General features: G+C 41.5%; 1 protein-coding gene and 1 non-coding gene across 2 annotated transcripts in view; one reads left to right on the top strand and one right to left on the bottom strand.

The window, feature by feature from the left end:
* Window positions 1–22,551, bottom strand: part of LOC123520596 (S-phase kinase-associated protein 1) — a 132,889-nt gene that overhangs the window by 62,942 nt on the left and 47,396 nt on the right. The gene's annotated exons all lie outside the window — the stretch shown is intronic.
* Trnav-cac lies at window positions 14,434–14,507 on the top strand. Its single transcript has one exon. It is a non-coding gene; the product is annotated as a tRNA-Val (tRNA).

The following is a 22,551-nucleotide window of genomic DNA, read 5'->3' as shown; positions in this document are numbered from 1 at the left end:
ATAAGCTATTAATGATTTAAAAGCCTTCAAAATTATGTTCTTTTAATGAGCTTGCATGATATCTTGAATAATGCTTCAAAAATAATTTAATTTGCCACGTGGGTTTTATCAAGACGCAGGTAATTGTAATGAAATTCTCTCTCTCTCTCTCTCTCTCTCTCTCTCTCTCTCTCTCTCTCTCTCTCTCTCTCTCTCTCTCTCTCTCTCTCTCTCTCTCTCTCTCGTTCTAGTGTGTGTGTGTGTGTGTGTGTGTGTGTGTGTGTGTGTGTGTGTGTGTGTGTGTGTGTGTGTGTGTGTGTGTGTGTGTGTGTGTGTGTGTGTGTGTGTGTGTGAATCCTCATCCATCTGACTGCCTATTTATCTATCTATCTGCCTATCCTTCTGCTGTCCATCCGTCTATCTATCTCTTTCCCTACTATGTTATCCATTTACCTATCAAATCATCAAACTCTTATGCATTTACCTATGTACTTAATTCCCAATCCATTTCACCATCAGGATCATTCACACCAATAATCTCAAAGCACCAAATGATGAAAGGAAGCAATCTCTTACCTTTAACCATTTTCGTAACCGTGCAGCGTTTTCATATTCCCTTTTCTTACTATTTGGTGATTTTATACAGCTTCAGAAACTCACTTGAGGGATTAGAATCGTAAAGACTGTAGCCATTAATCTTTTGACCTCCATAGACCTACTGTCCTACTGTCAATAAAGTGGTCTAATCGTACACAAATCTTGAGATAAAAAATGTGTCCCAATACTGAAGGGCATAACATAAACACAATTGGTATCCAGTGAGCAGTTAACCAATCGTTCTATTATTCCACAGCTTAGATTATTCCTTGCCATGTTCTTGCCTCCTTATCCAGTCTTTCTTCTTTCCTTTCCCTCCCTTTCTCTCTTTTTCTCACCCCCGCTCCACATTTTCTTCCCCTCTTGATGAAATTGGAGGTGAAACTAGGGGACACTTCACAATTTAAACTTTTGCCCCGTAGAGTATCAGTTTTCGGCGGGTTCAGGGGCGGCAAAGAACTCGGGAAAGGGGGTGACGGGGGGAGTGGAGGAGGCAAGAAAAAGGGGAGGAAGGAGATAGAGAGAAAACTTTGCCTCCTTTCCAAAGATGAGCGGGAGAAGTTGGAGTAGTTACTGGAGACTGAGAAAATCAAATACCATAAAGTGGATATTATCGGTGTGTGTGTGTGTGTGTGTGTGTGTGTGTGTGTGTGTGTGTGTGTGTGTGTGTGTGTGTGTGTGTGTGTGTGTGTGTGTGTGTTAATATACATTGGAAAATTGCTATAAATGACTCAACTATCAGAATCATTTGCAATAAAAGTGATAATTGAAGTGATCTGATTGCAAACCAAGGAAAAATCAACCAAATTACCTGACGATTAAATTAGTAAGTCAAAATTGGGTCGTGTGTGCGTGTGTGTGTGTGTGTGTGTGTGTGTGTGTGTGTGTGTGTGTGTGTGTGTGTGTGTGTGTGTGTGTGTGTGTGTGTGTGTGTGTGTGTGTGTGTGTGTGTGTGTGTTATCTGCTTTCAGACATCAGAACTCAACACCAATTATAATTTGCTAATGGTTCCCTTAATTACAGTGTATGAGAGTATAACATTTATTATTCCCGGAAGCTCGAGACGTAAGCAAGAATAATGACACCAGGAAGCAGTGACGGATTGTAATGGTATTTACAACGCACCACAAGGTTACACTGGAGACGTTAAAAAACTGGAGACGTTATTATGGTCTTAATTCATTTCCCGGAGAGAGAGAGAGAGAGAGAGAGAGAGAGAGAGAGAGAGAGAGAGAGAGAGAGAGAGAGAGAGAGAGAGAGAGAGAGAGAGAGAGAGAGAGAGAGAGATATGAACTTGATAATTTTAAGGAAATAAACATAGATAGATGAATAAATAAATAAATAGGTAAATCAATCAATATATAAGTAATCCGATGAAAAATAACTAAAGAGAAAAAGAGGAAAAAAAATAAAGTCCTCACGCCTCTGCTTTGAAATCCCGATGAATTATTCCAAGAGCCATCAGCGTCCGCCGTGACTCGCTTGCCTGTGAATGAGGATTAATACGTGCCTCTAGAGTAATTGGGTGCTTGATTGAACCTTTTATAGTTGTGTCACTTACAATATAATGGCCACGCCTGCCTCTCACTGCCGTGTCTGGCGTGATGAGTCAGGGAGATGACGAAACAGTATAAACCGGATGATATGAAGAAAATTATGAGCTAGGAAAGGAATTGTATCTGAAGAATCATTGCTGTTGCCTCATTGTTTTGTTGCTTTGCTTCACACACGCAGCAAAATTAAGAGCACTCGATTTGCTTATCCCATTATTTATCTATCTACCATCTCCGCAGAGGCAAATAGTTCCATTTAATGCAGTTTTATCCGGAGCAGCAATTACTAATGCAGGGATTAATTTGCATATCCGTGGCATGAATTAGCTCCACAGCGGCGCTCGGGGCTGGTGACACATCCCATTAACTTGAACAAAGACCTTTTGGAGGAGAGCCGCCCTTCCACCCACTGAAGAACTTGATAGCTAAAGGAAGGGAATTCTTCAATATGTTAAGAGGAAAGTTCTCTCTCCGGCCTGAACACTAAAAATAAACTGTTGCTATTGGCACACCGGACAAAATACTCAACCAACAAGTGTCACGCGATCATGGGAAGCAAACAATGCAAATAATCACACATAGCAAGACTGAGTTCGTCAAGGCGTGAGCTATATACGTGCCACAAACTTAATCTGGTATGACAGATAGAGAAACGCTCCAGCACATCGCCCACACTCTCGCTATCCCGCCATGAACCGTGGACCCAACTGTTGCTGGACGCTACAGAACTTCCTGGGCCCCGCTACATCCATGTCTGGCTTATTCGTGCGTGTAACCACAGTAAGAGCGCTCCGCTGGGCTGCGTTGTTGCAATATCCTGGGAAGGACAGCACTGCTCTCAGGAATGCAGGCGGAAGGAGTTTTGTTTTCAATAATAAAACTTTTGACAGACCACAGGGTTCACTGAATGTAATATCTTGCCATGTTAGATGACAAGTTGGAAACTTTTACTAAATATCATCCACAACAATCCTGTATTTTGTTCATAAGTTCTCAAGTACACACAAAAAACAGGAATAAGAAGGTACTGCCCGTAGCACGAACTGTAAACTTTGTTTCAAACACAAGACCGGCGTGAGTGACATCACAACACAACGAAATGCTGCACGAAAAGTTTGGAGTATGTCAATGCGTGGCGATCAAGGAGGAACTTTTCAAAGAGCACAGTGAACCACGGAGCATACCGTTGCTGTGCATAAACCATCAATAGAAGACATTGTGTTTCTAAGCTAGTATTACAGTTAATAGTATTTCCGCTTCTCTCATCACAAGCAAAAACAGAAGAAGCTTTTCCCCTGAGTTGACAGAATTCTGAACTAGACACTGAGCAGAAGTTCAAACGTGGCTGACGAGATGAACGTCTTAACTGTTAGCCGCAGAACACTACGTTGGCGGTTCCGCCCACTAAGCCACGTAATGACGAACTGTTAGAGGCAATGCAATGCTTATTTTACAAAACACATCACTAAGCCAGACATAAGCAAAAAAGTAGAGAGGAAAAGAAAAGAAAACAATATGGCAATTAAACTCTCACTTTTTTTTTTTACTCTTGTCCAATCCCCCGGACAAAAAAAAAAAAAAAAAAAACCAGCACGTTTACCGCATCATTAACCATTAGTAAAGTTTCGTTCATCCAGACGACTGCACGCTGCACGCACCAAAGGCACGAACACTGGAGCAGGAACACAAGACACAAAACTCTCATGTACGAGTATTCTGTCTGTTTGCCAAGCAGTATTTCAGCCGATACCCGTCCTTGCATCAGCCTGATGGTCTTGACTGGCATCCCTTCCAGCTTGAGGCAGCCCGTAACTGTTCCCTCCACAGACGGGCCGAAGAGCTGCAGGTAATATTAGTGTTCCATTTCCTATCGGCGACAACAAACTCGGAACCCATAAGCTAGCCGCTTCACTCTGAAAGGCCTTCTGCAATTTTATCATTCAGCACTAATTGGTATTTACAAAGTAGCTTTCGTGTGCATGTCGTGTGAACCAGATAATTTAGCGATAGAATAAATCCCAACAATGCTATCACTTCCGCGTCCGTTAGAGTGTAAAATTTTAGTTTTGACCAATCAGAGCGTTTTCTCATTTAATCATTAGGCCAATCACGTGTTTCATTAGATACGTTTCATGTATTGATGTCGCCTTTTTCTTTTTTTCTTTTTATTTTCAGCAGTGCCAGGTCCTCCCCCGGCATCATCTTGAAAGAAGTCGATTGTTTTGAATAAATTTTAGAGCACTTTTACAGCTCATTGTAAGATTTTCTCACAAAATTACGAGTTGAAAAAAATCGGTGATGTTCAATTCCTCAGTCAGCATGGATAGAAAACCGAGGAGCGTCGACATTACTCAAGACAGGAGGAGCTTGGGAGCTTTGTGAGCTACTGATGTGTGAGTTATGAGTGACGCAGCGGCCAGCACTCCATCGCCACAGGCCAAATGTGAACATTATGGCACGACCACCGCGAGGAATTATGTTGGAAATGAGGACAGCTATTGCCATTTTAATCTCTGACAAGATATAACACTCGCACCGCTTGCCTCAACACGTAGGAGCTGCGCTGGCAGATCGAGGCTATTCCCAGACATAAAAGTGGCCATGACTCATCACCATCCTGTCACTCCCACATGAACGAAAAAAAAAAGACGGCAGTATAACGAGGCTGTCTTTGTTGCTTCAAACCTAATATATATAAAACACTATTTACAGTTTTTAGGAGCGAGGCATGCTTAATAACCATAATTCACTTATAAAACACACTTTTCGACTGATGTACTTAATTCGCACGTCCGGCCTTCGTTAAAAAAAAGTAAAAAAATTCAAGTGAAAAAATTTCTCATTATGTAATGGTATGTTCTTTACTTAAAGAAGAACTATAGCATACTGTTAAGATATTTAACGGATTTCTTAGGAATGCGGCGTGGATAATAATATAAAAATAGCGACACACAAGAATTTCCGATTGATGTATATTTTACAAAATAATATTTTCCTTCTATTCTTCATGACATCATTATATGTAACTTCTATAACACACACACACACACAAAAAAAACATACATGCAAAGCTGGATCTAAAAATAAAATGAAAGAATATACAAAATTGTTTATCTGATAATATTCTCCCGTGAACACAAATCTCCAGACAGTTACGCCAACTTCTTTTCCAGCACTCGCCTGCGTCCTGGCCTGGATCCCTCGCCTCCCTCCCATCGATGAATATTCTCCAGCCGTCCTTCACGAAGAATCCTAACAGCAAATTTCATATCTCAAATCCTGCCAAATTGGCTTCCAGGAAGTTAGACCTCTCGTATCGTCTCCTGTTCTCCCTCCCCTAACGTAATTTCATCTGTCATAAACTTGGGTCACATGGTTTGAAAATTTTCTTATAATCTTATTTAGTGTTCATAATACTCAGAAGTTTAGGAAAGCCACACTACTGATCTTCTCTTCCTCCTTTGGTTTTCTTCCTATCTTCCTTTCTCTCTCTCTCTCTCTCTCTCTCTCTCTCTCTCTCTCTCTCTCTCTCTCTCTCTCTCTCTCTCTCTCTCTCTCTCTCTCTCTCTCTCTCTCTCTCTCTCTCTCTCTCTCTCTCTCTCTCTCTCTCTCTCTCTCTGTCAGACCAGGCACGTGACATTGACGTCATGAGTGACTTGGAGATCAAAGAGACTTGCGATTTGCTCCGTTTCCTTGAGAGAGAAGTTCTTTGAGGGAAGTCAGAAATATGTTTCTTGGAATTCTGCACTTTTACCCACTGAAGGTAAGCGTTGACCCTGTACTCGGATTCTACTTCCCCTCCTTTTTTCATTACTTGGAGTTGCCCGGCATTAGACAGGCAGAGATTTTATGGACATACAGGGGTTTCGTTGACGTGATCCGGTGATTGCTCGAGGAAATTTTTGCTTAAGGAAAACTTACTCATGGTGAAATTTGAATTACTGAAATCATAAAGACACGCATTAAATGTGAAATATTAACAGTTCCGTAAATACCGATGTGAAAATGTAGGTGGCACGGTCTTTCTAAGGAACGTTATGGACGTTAGTTTACATTGTGAGAGCAGCGGCGCGCACGATGCCACATTTCCAACACGGATGCGTCCTGCCACTACGACCACAATACCAATTTGTTGTGAGTACTTTAATAAATAACGACATCACAGTAAGAAATCCTGTCACCGGAAAAGCCTTCGTGACGCGTTCTTCCTATGTACTGTAATGGTGTTCTCTTGGCGGATTCATCATGGTAAGTACCACATCAGTACTTTAGTGGTTGGCGGGAACGGTGTTGGCTTAAGGAAAGCCACTTGGTCAATGAAACATTCCTCACACACGTAATGTAAGCTTTAACGTGATCACAGAGAATGACGGAGCGACGTTCATTTCAAAGATGACTTCTTAGAAATGAGGAGAATTAGATTCCTGCGCAGGGAAATGGAAATTATTACCTCTAATTTCAGAAGGGTTGTCTCCGAGAAAAAAAGACCCCAACTACTTAAAAAAAAATGCTATCTTACACACTAGAAAGAAAAGATCGTGTGTATTCCTAAAAAGAAGCCAATCTCACTCAGTAGTATAACCTATCAGCACAGCTTCCTGTAACACAGTGAACGAGACCTTGGAGAAAATAATTAACTTTCCTTGGAAACTGTCTTAGTTTGTTATTGTGTGAGTTTATGTATCTTTTGATTTGTTTGTTGCTTTCTTATCAGTTTGGTGAATGTTTTATTGGATTTATATTGTTTTTGGTGCGTGTCCTGGTGACTCTCCCGTGCAGCCAGTCCACGCCTCGCCTGCTACACCTCGCCACGCTCAGGTCAGGCGCAGCCACACATCTCCAAGAGCGATAATCGAACGTGAATAATTACATGATCATTTAAGGCTTTACTGCGCCACAGAGACTCCTCTGTACGTGTTCTTGGAAGGCTGCCGCTGCTGGAGTGACGCAGCTTGGCAGACGAGGCGCTGTCCGCCTCCGGTGCATTCAGTTACTCATGGCAATGCTGTTGTGAGTTCATGACGCGGTGCATTACGTGATGATGAAGCCTGAGCACCTATTGATTTAGAAAGGGAAAAGTTGATGCTATAATATGAAATTGTGGTGTTAACACTCATTTTAACAATGTGAACACTCGTGCTTATGATGAAAGCACTGAATTTGAAACCTTCATACCTTTAACGCAAACACAGATATGAAATAATTCACAACACTGATTTTGTTCCTCTTCCCGGTTGCCCGCAGTGTTTCCTTTGGTCATGTGTTCCCTTCATCATAGAATAGGGATAACCACATGCCATGCGCCACCAGATGGTTCTGAAAAAGCACGGCGGGACCAGGCCCATGGCATGTTGTCATCTGTGCTGAGGAAAAAGCGCAAGGTGAGGGGCAGCCGTTGATGCATCTTACGAGAGGACTAGAGTCAAGAAACAGCCTTACTTACGCCTACGTGCATCCGCGTCCTCGTGCATCAAGGAGTCATTGTTGTGCATGCATTCGCACGGGCCAAACTTCTTGCTGGCTTGCTTCTTTCGTGTATGTTGGGCGAACACACGCGTTAAGCAAATGCCGCGTTGCCTCACAGGAAAATACGACTAACGGATGTTGTACAGATTTGTGCAAATACTCATAAACATTCCCATTGTTTATGCGTGCCACGAAAACTAATTCAGCGATATGTGATGCTCTTTTGGTATGTGTGTGTGTGTGTGTGTGTGTGTGTGTGTGTGTGTGTGTGTGTGTGTGTGTGTGTGTGTGTGTGTGTGTTTGTTTGTTTGCTCCTGTCTGTGTGCGCGCGCGCACTTCCTTGCTTGCATGTATACGAGTGTGCGTGCATGAATACCTATAACACACACACACACACACACACACACACACACACACACACACACACACACACACACACACACACACACACACACACACACACACAATTGAACAAGTAGATCATATGAAACAGATATTTTTCTGATCAAAAGATCATAATCTCTTCCCCATCACTTCCCGAAGACGTACAGTATACATCGCCTTTCTACTGAATCTGATGCTGAAAAAAAAAAACACACACACACACATGCGATAGACGTGTTCTTAAAATAACCTGTTTTCTACTCTCAAGGTATCCATCACAACTCAATTTTTCTGGTGCGATCAATAGATATAAAATGTATTTACCCATCATCCCACATACACACACATACACACACACACACACACACACACACACACACACACACACACACACACACACACACACACACACACACACACACACACAGTATAGGAAAAGGAAATGGATATACAGAAATTCGAAAGGGAAGCCGTACTAAAACTGGACAACAAAGTAACGGGAAAGAGGGCACGAGAGATGGAAAGTGTTGGAGTGAGGCCGTGAAGGGGAAGGTGATGGAATGTGAAGACAGGGTGTGAGGGCGAGACGAGAAGCAGAAAAAAATGCTCAGAGGGGAAGGAAGACTGGGCAGCCACCGCTCTGTTCATGACCCTCAACCATTTAAGCTTCATATTAAGCCAATTCCGAGTATGGTTAACAGAAGTGCTGCTCGGGAGGGTTGCAAGAAATGATGCTTGCTAAATGTGCACCGAAATTATAGTAATTCAATAAATAATGAAGGAGCTGTACATTGTCACATGAAAAGAATACTTAACAAAATTAAAATGTTACCTTCTCTAAAAGATAAGGATAAAAAAGATTATTTTGTTAGTTTAGTTCTGCAGATATAATAATCCTCTCTTGATATAGCTAAGGCATAAGATTGAAAGAACATAAACAGGCTGAGAGTTACAAATTTTATGAGACAAGGATGAAGGAACTAAAGCTGTTGCACCAGTTATGTAGCCAAAATGCAGGTCTTGTGCAGCGAAGCAACACTCAGGCGTAATGAAGGTTAAATATCATGTTTGTTAGTTAGGAGAAAATACCACTCATAAAAAAAACTAAGAATATAACCGTGTGAACTTAAATCTTTATAGCTCTGCAAGACGAACAATACAAGTTCAGCAACAAAAAAGGCCAATAATTTAAGGTGAGGCATCGCTAGCTTCCCACCACCAAGGCGTATGTACAGTCTGAACCAACACTGAGCACTGGACCTGACGTGATGTGCTGCAGGGAAGGGAGAAGCATCCTGGTAAGCAAGGAGAGAGGCTTTACCGCATCAGTAATTAAGTATCGGGAATGCACCAGTAATCCAATATGCTGACGAGAATGAAGTCCCTCAGTTTCCAGCCAGTCGTCGAGTCACCAAGTTGCCAAATGACGGAACCTGCTCGCAATAGGAGAATTATTTGTTGAAACTATCCCAGTGAGCTTCTGCTTTATTTTGAAGGACTAAGCAATCGCGAGTCTTCAAACACGGTGAAAAGGGAAATGTTACTTGATTTTTTCAGTTTGTTTCACAGATATATTGCAATGTTTTCCCTGTGATGGCTAATAAATGTTGACCTCACAGAAATACAGCCGTTCATTCATAGTTTTCCTAGTATATAGTGCAATGTTTGAATATTTCTAGGTGATAATATGAATCTCTCTCTCTCTCTCTCTCTCTCTCTCTCTCTCTCTCTCTCTCTCTCTCTCTCTCTCTCAGTGTGTTCGCTCTGCTGGCTCCCTCCACCCCTGAATTGGTTGTACTCATTCAATTTCCTGGTTACTCAAAACTCATCACATTAATAATTGTTGAAATACTCCCAGCGCTGCGACATTTATTATCTCAACCACAGATGTGTAATCCTGATGTACATAATAACACCAGAGGCTTTAAAATATTCATCATAATGTTTTTTTTTCATAGACATGAATCAACAAAGTACATGAGTTATACATGAGTGAAATAAGCAAGCTACAATTGTTTCATCGCCTCATCTTTACCGTACCGGGCGTTTTGTATAGCGAATGGTTTGAAAACATCCCACTGCTGCCACCATTACACGTACAGGAGACAAACAATCGAGAATCTAACAAAAAATTCCTTCACTATTTCACCTCAGTTAATAAGTATTCCCATTACGTAGAGGATAGAGGAGCTACGTGGAGGGCATCTTAATTAACAACATCCATACGACTCCTTGCCAAGACCGTCCCTTTCTAAAGACATGGCCATCCCTGTTTCCGGATGAGAGCGCACCTCCCAACTCATTTTTCTGGAGTGTGTAATGTGTGCACCTTTCTTGTTACGTATCACGAAAACAAGAATTCAAATGTGGAACTAATGCTACGAGAGGCGACTATTTTTTTTCTCATCATATTAATTTCAAAACGTAAGTAAAATGCACAGTTCAGAAAAAAAGATAAACATCCAAGAAGAGATAGGTGAGCATAAGCTTACAAAAAGTGTATACTTGTACGTGAGGTTGTAACAGCATAGATAATTATTACGTGTTGCCGTTTCTATTATCAAGATCACTGTTTTTTACGAAGATTAGTAGACCGCAGCTATTTGCGTCCACACACACACACACACACACACACACACACACACACACACAGAGAGAGAGAGAGAGAGAGAGAGAGAGAGAGAGAGAGAGAGAGAGAGAGAGAGAGAGAGAGAGAGAGAGAGAGAGAGAGAGAGAGAGAGAGAGAGAGCCATTCTCGCCAGTGACATCTTCCACCGCGTCATCCTAAGGAGGCATCATACAAAGGGTGGAAGCGTCACTTGAGGACAGTTCTCCGTAAAATACAACTTCATTTCCTCTGAACACCGCACGGGAAGAAAGGACCGAGGAGACCAGGCAACACCTTAAATGTATGTATAAAAGTGGCGGAGGTGGTGGCGGTGTGCTCGCTGATGATAGTCTTGCTCATGCGATTATTGTGGCGAGAGACTGCAAGAAGTGTCCACTAACCGTCTCCTTCCCGTCAAGGAGATTCCCCGCCGTTGTTCTTGACTTGAGTTGTTTGGTTCCTTTGTTCACCCTGCAGCTTCCTCACTAGCTGTCTCAGTTTTATTTGACTAAAGGTGTGTCAGCCATACCACCGCTGCGTTCCATTACGTGAAACATTTATCTTGAGACGGAAGAAAGAAACGAATTGCTGTTAATGATTTTTCAAGAGAATTCTAGGTAATGTTTAATTGTTCTAGATAATTCTGTGGTAAAAATTTGAAATACTGTGCGTAGAAATATTAAAAGTAGACAAAATTCTTGAAGCCACGTTTTTGGAAGACTATAAAAACTAATATTGCAGCAAGAAAGAGAAAGAAAGAATTATTATTATTACTCTCTCTCTCTCTCTCTCTCTCTCTCTCTCTCTCTCTCTCTCAAAAGAAAAAAATCAGTTTGTACTAGAATACTGAAACTAATATATTTGTTTCAATCCCTAACTCAGTATCGTCGCGTCACTTTAACTCCTTGGCACTCAATGCACTCTCTGATACTCATCAGTACACACCTGACGGCCATCAGCACGTTATCTGGCACTCACGATTACTTTACTCATCATTACAGGCTTGATGAGTTCTTTGGCACTAATCATAATGTTGTCTGGCACTCAACATCACACTGCTTGGCCCTCATCACACCGCCTGGCTCCCATCACACTGTCTGGCCCTTATCACTGCATGCCTGGTACTCCCTATCATATTGCTAGGGCCTCATCACACCACCTAACCCTCATCACTACAAGCCTGGACATCATCACTACAAGCCTGACCCTCATCACAATGCCTGGTCCTCATCACATAGGCTGCACTCATTACACAGCTCTCTCATCAGCAAGTCTTGTATTGTTTGCTTATCAGTAAAAAACGCCACGTCTACCTTCCCTTCCTGCGCTGCAAGGCTTCCTAAGCATCCCTCCTCCAGGCTTATCTTCCCTCCTGCCGTATGTTCACTATCTCACACACTCTTCATAAACCTCCCTTCTATACTATTGTTCCTTCCTACTTCCTCCTTCGCTGCATGATTTTTCTTCCATGAGCTTCCTTCTCCCCTTCCTCTCAGCTCCTTCACTCTCTGCTTGATGTTCCTCCTCAGCAGAAAACCTTTCCTCTCTCCGTCCTGCTTTCTATTTCCTGCACCCCGTTGGCGAAGGATCCTGTCCTAATCCACTAGTTACTTGCCATTCTCCTCGTTTTCCTTCTCCCTCGTTCATCGTCGTACATTCTCGTTACTTTTCGCAGCACTGAGAGGGCAACACAAAGAGGCGGGACGGAAAATGGGAAACTTAAACCACTAAGACTCGAGGCAAATGGAACTGACCTTGTTATGAAGAGAATTTATTTTTTTTCCCATTGATATAGTTTGGTATAACTGAGGTAAATGAGGATCGTCCATTACTGATCTTTTAGGAAAATGGAACTGGAAATTTATTTATTTTTCTCTCTTATTCTTTCATATAGTTTCGTACAGGTAAAGAAAATGGAAGCTTGTGTTGCTGATGCTTCGGGAAAATATACGAGTAACTGGAATTGTATAGAAAGTGAATTGACATGTACTTGATATAATTTGGCATCACTACAGAACATGACGAGGTTGTGTAGATGATTCTTGAGATGATTGGGACTAGTTTTGGTACTTAGTGAATTCCCATTTTTCTTTTCTTTTCTTATTGACGCTGTAATCAGTAATACGAAACTAACGAAAGTGAAGAGCTCTCTAATGATCATCAAGAATATCAAGCTGTTGTGAACGGAATTTCTATTATGTTTCGTCCATGTAAATGTATTCGCCTCGCTTTATATTCATATCGAAACGTATTGTTACCTTCCCTTTAAATGCTTATTCCGTTTTTATTTCATGCACCAAAATATTCGCTTTTTCTTTTTTTTACAATGACTTACAATTTATTTACGTTCCATTTTTATGCGTATTCATAATTTTTCATCTTTCTATTTTATCATGTTATTGTTGTATTGTTTATCATGTGCCCAGCTGCGTATTTTTTTTTTTTTTTTTTTAGCTTCCTTACCTTAACTTTGTGCATTCATTGAGTTTTGAGGCAGAGACGGTATGACTGAAATGTGATGGCGTAATGAAAAGGTAAACTGAAAAGGTGGTGGAAAGCAGAGAGACAGTGAGATTAAAACGTTATGGAAGATCAAGAAAGCAAGAATGAGACGTCGAGAAAGGCGTAGAAGAAAAAAAAAAAAAAAGTAACAGCAAAATATTTCAGATGGAAAATATTAAAATTGAAATAGTGTGAAATAAAAAAAAAAATGGAAAAAAAAGTAAGAGTGAAATGGAGTAAAAAAAAAAAACAAAAAAAAAACATGATGGAAAAGAGGAGAATAAAACATTGAAAAAGACAAAAGGGAAGAAAACATACTGCAAACGACAAACAAAACAAGAAAAAATAAACAATGTACAGGACAATACAAACACGAGTCCAACATCATGAAAGGTATTAGGAAGAAGGAGCAGCAAAATGTTCAGAGGGATACAGGGAAATAAGACTGAAAAATAGCGCAAGACATAAGGAGAGTGCGTGAAATGTTGTGGGGGACAGAGGAAAGCAGGAATGAAATGTTGTTGGTGTGAAAGTGAAATGTTGTGAGAATCCATAACAGGGTCTGGAAGAGGAGGAAGAGAAGGAGGAGGAGGAGGAGGAGGAGAAGGAGGAAGAAGAGGAGGAGGAGGAGGAAGAGGAGGAAGAGCAGGAGGAGGAGGAGGAGGAGGAGGAGAAGGAGAAGATCCCTTGCAGAGTGGCGGGGGCTGCAGTGGCTGGCGTCCTTCCTCCTCCTCCTCCTCCTCCTCCTCCTCGTCCTCACCTCGACTCGCCTCGCCTCGCCTCGCCACGCCACCCTTGATGTTAATTGCCTGTCATTAAGTGGTGGGTTCCAAGGCAGGTGTTTGTGGCCATTACGTTACTGTTTTTCTTCCTTTTTATTTTATTTCGTTTCCTCTGAGGGATGATTTTTTTTTTTTTGCCTGTAGATACCAAATAGGAAAAAGATAATGAAATATGAATGGAAAATATCAAACCCTACTAATATGTTTATAATAAGGAAAATCATAAATGTAAAAAGAGAAAATAGTAAACCCAAGAGAAGACAAAAATAAAACATAAAAGGAGTTTCTTCGTTTGAGGAAAAAAAAAAGGAGAAAAAACAAACATGAAACACTGCGTCACGAAAGAAAAATTAAAAGAGATTATTAATACAAATGAATATAAAAACACATACATATATATATCAGATGAAATACGTCCCCGTGACTGGTTTGTGCTCATTATCTCTTTATCTTCTGCACGCTCAGTAAGATAATGTTGTTAGCCGCTACATTCTCTAATCTTGTTTATATTACAAATAATTCTTTAAACACAAGTCACGGAACACACACACACACACACACACACCCGGTAGCTCAGTGGTTAGAGCGCTGGCTTCACAAGCCAGAGGACCGGGGTTCGATTCCCCGGCCGGGTGAAGATATTTGGGTGTGTCTCCTTTCACGTATAGCCCCTGTTCACCTAGCAGTGAGTAGGTACGGGATGTAAATCGAGGAGTTGTGACCTTGTTGTCCCGGTGTGTGGTGTGTGCCTGGTCTCAGACCTATCCGAAGATCGGAAATAATGAGCTCTGAGCTCGTTCCGTAGGGTAACGTCTGGCTGTCTCGTCAGAGACTGCAGCAGATCAAACAGTGAAACACACACACACACACAAAACCGAATTGGAAGCAGAGAACGCGAAAAGAATAGGTCCATTACAAGAGAGAGAGAGAGAGAGAGAGAGAGAGAGAGAGACACATAGTGACTGAATCCTCCAAGGTAACATATACTACTACTACCACTACTACTACTGCTGCCGCTACTACTACTTCTACTACTACTACTACTACTGTCACCACTACTACTACTACTACTACCACTACTACTATCAATAAATACTATTACTACTACTACCAATACTAACTACTACTACTACTACTACTGTTCTCATTTGCTACTACTCACCTACCTAATTAACGGGGATGTAGAAATCTTACTTGCTTCCCTTGCATCTACGACCTTCTTCTGTTCCCCTACCCTTCCCTTCCCTTCTCCTCTCTTCTTCCTTCCTTCCCTTCCCTTACCAAACCTAACCTACTTACCTACACGCCTAATTACTAGCAACTCTTTCAAGAATACCTTCATTAGAGCCTCTTCTTTTCACCCCTTTATTTCATTTTACCTTGCCTTATTTTGTCTTGCCTTACCTTACCTCATATGCTTCGTTTTCTATCAGCTCCAAGTTATACACCTGATGCTCTGTCACACACTCACACACACGCACACTCACCACTCACTCATACACACACACACACACACACAAGCACACACACACCACTCATACTCATACTTATACTAATTTTTTTTTTCTCTCTCTCTCTCTCATTTTCTTCTTTTTCTTTTTCTTTCTTTCTCCTCCTTCCCTTCCTCCCCTCATCCATCCATCCATCCCCTTCCTTCTTCTCCATTTGCTTCATTTTTCGTATTTTCTTCCTTTTCCTTTTCCTCATTTCATTTTCTTCTTTTTCCTTCCTCTTCTTCCTTCTCCTTCATTTAATCTTCATTTCATCTTTTTCATCTTCATTTATCTCTTCATCCTTTCCCTTTTCTTACACCTGCTCCTTCAACTCTATACCTCTCCTCCTCCTCCTTTTCCTCTTCCTCCTCTTCCTCTTCCTCTTCATCCTCCTCCTGCTCCTCCTACTCCTCCTCCTCCTCTTAGTCCTATTCATTCATCATCTTTAGCAACACTCCCATCCCATCCCATCCAATACTATCTCCCGTCCAGTCTTCACCAGCTAGCCAGTTACCACCACCACCACCACCCAACCCTCACCTCGGCATATTACAGGTTACGGTTCCTATGGAGCCAACTAAGCGACTAATGGTGAGGAGGAGGAAAGGGTCGTGGCAAGAGGGGTTCATTAAAAGAAGAGTTCATTATCGCGAATCATTAGTGGATAATTAAAAGGTGATGTGGGGAAGGTGTGCGTGTGGTTGGATGCGTCTGTGTGGCGGTAGAAGAGAGAGAGAGAGAGAGAGAGAGAGAGAGAGAGAGAGAGAGAGAGAGAGAGAGAGAGAGAGAGAGAGAGAGAGAGAGAGAGAGAGAGAGAGAGAGAGAGAGAGAGAGAGAGAGAGAGAAAGTGGTGTGGTAATTAAAGTAAATAACGGTAATATCCACTAAAGAAAACGGGAAATGATCGTGATGTGGCTGCAGAAAGTCACGTAATATTCTGACACTCACACCAGCAAGCGATCTTACCGGCGGGGGAGTGCGGGGGTTAGTGGAATGGAGGAGGGGAGGAGGAGACGAGTGGCGGGAAAGGTGGTGGAGATGAGATGGGAGAGATGGTGGAAATGTAGGGAGGATTGGAGAAGGAAGAGTGGTGGTCGAGTCAAGTAGGACAGACAGCAATGGAAGACGAAACGGAAATGGAAGAAAAGGTGGAAGAAATGGTGGAGGTGGAGGTGGAGGTGGAATATAATATCTTGTCCTTATTCCACATTCTGCTGCTGATGCTTTCTATATTTTTTTCTTTTACCCAAGCAGTACAACAAGCTTTGTGTTGGGAAAGACGCGAAGAATTCACACCGATATTAAATTTCTAAAAAGTTTTCTCGTCCAGTAATATTCAGTTAAAAAAAAATATTTGGTACTCTTGAAGAAAAAATAGTCAAAACTTTACCGTGCGCCGTTCAGGATTTTTTAATGTTACTCAGAAAAAAAAAATAAATAAAAATTAAAGTTTTCACTGTGTATCGCTGACCCAGATAACAAATAGAGCAGTCACCTTTAAGTCAATAATCAACATCAAAACAATGACTACTGATTTAATCTCCGAGACGACAATCACCACTGTTTTCCCATCGTGCAAAATTAAATAACAAATCATGCAAATCTTTACCACAAAACAGTATCTATTCCCACTGTCTTCCTGATAAGTCTCCGTATATTCACTGCCAGATGCCACGTGTACAAAATCTACATATGCATGGGACAACTATTCATACTTGGCACTCACCTAGACTAGACAAGCTCACACGCTCCTTACTGTCTATTTTCAGCGTCTCTCTAATAATTCTGGCAACTCTCAATCCATCGCTACTCTAATGTGTGTGTGTGTGTGTGTGTGTGTGTGTGTGTGTGTGTGTGTGTGTGTGTGTGTGTGTGTGTGTGTGTGTGTGTGTGTGTTTACGAAGCAGTTATGCATGTGACATTCACCCAAATTAGCGACAATGTCATAACGACTCAAGCAAACAGATACGAACACCAATGCACACAATATATCTCAACTCCCGCGCCACATCCTTGCATGCACCCACCTCTCTGTCTGTCTGTCTGTCTGTCTCTCTCTCTCTCTCTCTCTCTCTCTCTCTCTCTCTCTCTCTCTCTCTCTCTCTCTCTCTCTCTCTCTCTCTCTCTCTCTTCAATATTTCACATCTGAACCGCCTCAATTGCACACACATGCTGTCAATCACACTTTCGCAACACAACCACACGCAGCACAAAATTCACACCTACATATTCACAACATTCACACAAACAGACTCCGTTCCCTTGCAATTCCAATCTCCTGTCCCTTCAATCACTATGACAAAGTAACACAACCAAACAAAAGACAAACCTACATATTCACAACATCCTCACATACACACACACACACACACACACACACACACACACACACACACACACACACACACACACACACACACACACACACACGTATACACACACGCACATATACACACGCTATACTATTTCCTTGCAATTCCACTCTGCTATCCCTTCAATCTACTTCCTTTCAGGCACTGTGGCCGAGGAACACAACACAACATAGGACAACAACAATACACGTACCGTTACACACACACACACACACACACACACACACACACACACACACACACACACACACACACACACACACACACACACACACACACACACACACACACAAACACACACACACACACACACACACACACATTTTTATATTTTAATTGCAATTTCCATCTCTAGTCCTTTCAATCAGTGACCAAGTAACCCTAACCATAACCCAACTCAACACACAACCAACACACAACCAACCCACACTCAACTCAACCTTACCAACCCAATCTAACCCCAACTCAATTCCAACACAACCCAACCTAGCCAACCTCCCCTAACTCAACCCAACACAACCCAACCAACACAACGCAATCCATCCCAAATTCAACACAACCCAACACATCCAACCTCCCGTAACTCACCCCAAACTAACCCCAACACAACACAACCCAACTAACCTCACCCAACCCAACCCAACACGTCCTTCACCCAACCCAAACAACCATTCCCAACCTCACCAACCCACAACCAAGCCAGCACAACACAATCCAACCTCAACCAACCTAAACCCAAACCCACGTATAACAACTTATCTTTAGCACTGTCGAGGCACTCCTACAAAAGGCCCTCCAAGAGCACTCAAGGCCCATAAGGTGGTCAGGTTTCCTCCTCAAGGTGCTCAGAGCCGCCTAAGCTTCTTCGCCTGCGGGTGGTGGCGTGAAGGAGGGAAGAAGAGGGAAGAGGAGGGGGAGAGAGAGGAGAGGAGGAGGTAATGGAGAGGTACCTTGACAGAATTGAGTGAAGGTGTAAGAGGAAGCGCGTGGGAGGGAAGCAAGGAGGAGATTAGTCTGATGGTGCTGGCTGAAGGGCAGAGAGAGAGAGAGAGAGAGAGAGAGAGAGAGAGAGAGAGAGAGAGAGAGAGAGAGAGAGAGAGAGAGAGAGAGAGAGAGAGAGAGAGAGAGAGAGAGAGAGAGAGAGAGAGAGAGAGACTAAAACTCATTCTTGCTTTATTGTTATTACTATTATTATTATTATTATTATTATTATTATTATTATTATTAACTTTATTATTATTATTATCATCACCATCATCATTATTACTCTTATTATCACCACCACCACCACCATGATCATCACCATCATCAACACTGCACAGGAAAACGCGATAAGGTCATGTCCGGGATTGCAGCGAGCGCTCACACACACACACACACACACACACACACACACACACACACACACACACACACACACACACACACACACACACACACACACACACATTTTAAATTCAAATCTATCTTATCCTGGTTATTTTGAGGTTAGGATACATGTAAATTTAATCACGTGTGTGTGTGTGTGTGTGTGTGTGTGTGTGTGTGTGTGTGTGTGTGTGTGTGTGTGTGTGTGTGTGTTAAAGTTAGAAAAGATGAATAAACTCGAAAACTGCACTAACAAATCTAAAGAAAAAAATAACACTTGTGGAAAATGCATAAATATTTTTAGATAAAAAGAAAAAAATAGAATAAAAAAAAGAAACGTTCGCGAAGAAAAAAAAAAACAAAAACTGTACAAATAATAAACAGCCGTCCAAAAAAAAAAAAGATAAAAACAGATGAAGAAAAGAAAAAAAAAAAAACTCATATAGGAAAAAAACCCCACTCATTATTGAAAAACGCAGACTAATCTTACATGAAAGGGTTAAAAAATATCTAAATAAATAAAAAAATAAATAGATAAAATAAATAAATAAATAAATAAATAAATAAATAAATAAATAGATAAAGCCCTCGTCTCTGCATCATCAAACTTTACAACTCTCACAGGACTCAAAATAATTCAAGCAAAAAATAAAAAAAAGACTTACTTTATTATACTTCCCAAGATTATTAACAATTTCTAAGCCTATTTCGGATAATCTTTTAGTCAGAGAGAGAGAGAGAGAGAGAGAGAGAGAGAGAGAGAGAGAGAGAGAGAGAGAGAGAGAGAGAGAGAGAGAGCCAGCGAGATTAATATGATATGAATACTATCATATTTACAAAGATTAAATGAGTTTTCCGTGTTAGCAGCAACCTTTTCCCCTCACTGGATATTAATTAATCCCTTATCAGCGCTGGGCCGGGCACCTGAGAGAGAGAGAGAGAGAGAGAGAGAGAGAGAGAGAGAGAGAGAGAGAGAGAGAGAGAGAGAGAGAGAGAGAGAGAGAGAGAGAGAGAGAGAGAGAGAGAGAGAGAGAGAGATAGATAGATAGATAGATAGATAGATAGATAGATAGATAGATAGATAGAGAGAGAGAGAGAGAGAGAGAGAGAGAGAGAGAGAGAGAGAGAGAGAGAGAGAGAGAGAGAGAGAGAGAGAGAGAGAGAGAGAGAGAGAGAGAGAGAGAGAGAGAGTAAAAAAAAAAAGTGCTTACATCCCAGCGAAACTTTAGTCGGATAATGGCGTTGCAAATTATCTCTTTGATTAGGTAATTTTGAACTTTAACTCAATGTATTAAGTTTAAATTATTCTCTATCTCCTCTCTCTCTCTCTCTCTCTCTGCACACAGCACAGCACCAACAAACACACACAAACACACACACACACACACACACACACACACACACACACACACACACACACACACACACGCACACAAGCAGGAGGAGTGAGTGTTCTAATTAAAACTAAGAGACACGAAGCTGGCGAGGATGAGACAGAGGAAAATGGGCTTATCAACACCAGGTAAAGAGAGAAGAAAGCGAGACGTGAATATCCTAAACGAAACCATTACGCGAGGCAAAATGTATAATAAAAACTTTCAACGAGACATGAAATTGTAATCTCGAAGGATATAACACGGCGGGGATATTGAATAAAGGGCGTGAAAATTGTGAAAAGAGTCCAGTCATTTTATGTAAATTTGCAAATATCACTGGTAGGGAAATGACAGTAACCAAAAAAAAAAAATTAAAAAAAGACAATAAAAAAAGACGAGAGGTAACAGCTGATGAAGTACAATCAAACCATAACATTTAATTCCCCCATCACAGTCAGGCACTTGTTACTTCCTTTTGCGTTACCCTTCACTACTTCATCGTGAGAAAGTAGAAAACTCAGTGTTCTAAAGTGTTTGAAATACTCTATCGCTCCTGTTGCTGTCAGTAGTGGCTTTCAAAACAACCCTCTAAACTAGCTCGCAACCATTACATTAAGCTGGAGAAGGAAGAAGAAGAGGAGGAAGGGAGGAGGAGGAGGAGGAGGAAGAGGATGAGGAGGAGGAGGAGGACGAGGACGAGGAGGAGGCGGAAGAGGAGCCAAGCAGTAAAAGAGCTAACGATATGAAGTGAGGGAAGATAACAGCTAGATGGTGATGATGGTGCAAGTATGTTGTGGAAGGTTTTGAAAGACGCGGAAATGAAGATGAACACACGCATGCACACATAGATCTGGCCATGTATCAAATTTCCCAGAGCACACACCAGCAGTGAATTCTGATTTGTGGTACAGTGCATGCATACAGGAGACCACAGGAGGAGCAGTAGTAACGTGTAAGCATTGGGGACTGGAAGAGCGGTGACAGTAACATATAAGTAAGGAAAAAAAAACAAAAACTAAAAGATCTGGTAGAGTAACATGTGTGCACTGGAGACTGGCAGAACGGTAACAACAGCTTTCAAATACATTAGGTGAAATTAGAAGAGAAAACTGAAAAAGCTGCAACAGTAGATGATTAACTCCTTCAGTAGTGGGACGCATTTCTACCTCGACTTATGGGCATGATTAGACAATTTTATTTATATTAGGAAGAGTCTATGGAAGTAAGAAAATTAATGGTCAGATTCTTCACTATTTTAATCCCCCATAAGTTTCTGAAGTTGCATAAAAAAACAATATATATATATATATATATATACTTTTTTTTTAATAAATTTTTTTTTTATTTATACCACGTGGGTTTTTTTCACGGGAATTTCTGGGCTAAAGGGGATACTTTTTGGGGTACCTCCTATCTCAAAGCCCACCCGCTAGGAAACCGTTGCCCCGAGTGAGGAAGCCCAACCTACACTCGGACCGTGGACAGGATTCGAACCCGTGCGCTTGGAGACCCCTCGAACCCCACAGCACGCATGGTTCCACTGTACCAGAATGAATATGAAAACGCGTCATAGTGCTCAAAGGGTTAATGACATCCAGGAACAGAGGACGGGATAGGAAGGGTTCGGATAGTAAATAGCGTTCTTACTTTGAAGACTGATGAAGCTGCTACGGCGAGAAAAAAGACCAAAAGAGCTGTAATAGTAACACCCATGAATGACAGACTAATAAGTGAGAGAATAACATGGATGCATTGCAGGCCAGGAGAATTAAGTAATTATGAAGTCACTAACTAATACAGTATACAGACTTCAAACTCTTCACTAACGGGATAAACAAATCGTCAATAACTATGTATACTAGTAATCATAGGTAATGCTAACAAAACCATGAAATTGTAAGAAAATATGAAAGAACTTAAAAGGAAAAAGGAACTCACTCACCAGACCATAAAAAAATAAATAAAAAAATCGTACTCATGGCGAAACATATGACAGGGTTTATACAGTACGAGTACGTGTGTGTGTGTGTGTGTGTGTGTGTGTGTGTGTGTGTGTGTGTGTGTGTGTGTG

Source organism: Portunus trituberculatus, chromosome 47 (assembly GCF_017591435.1).
Source record: "Portunus trituberculatus isolate SZX2019 chromosome 47, ASM1759143v1, whole genome shotgun sequence".
Lineage (NCBI taxonomy): Eukaryota > Metazoa > Arthropoda > Malacostraca > Decapoda > Portunidae > Portunus > Portunus trituberculatus.
This window is presented reverse-complemented; position numbering and strand designations above follow the sequence as displayed.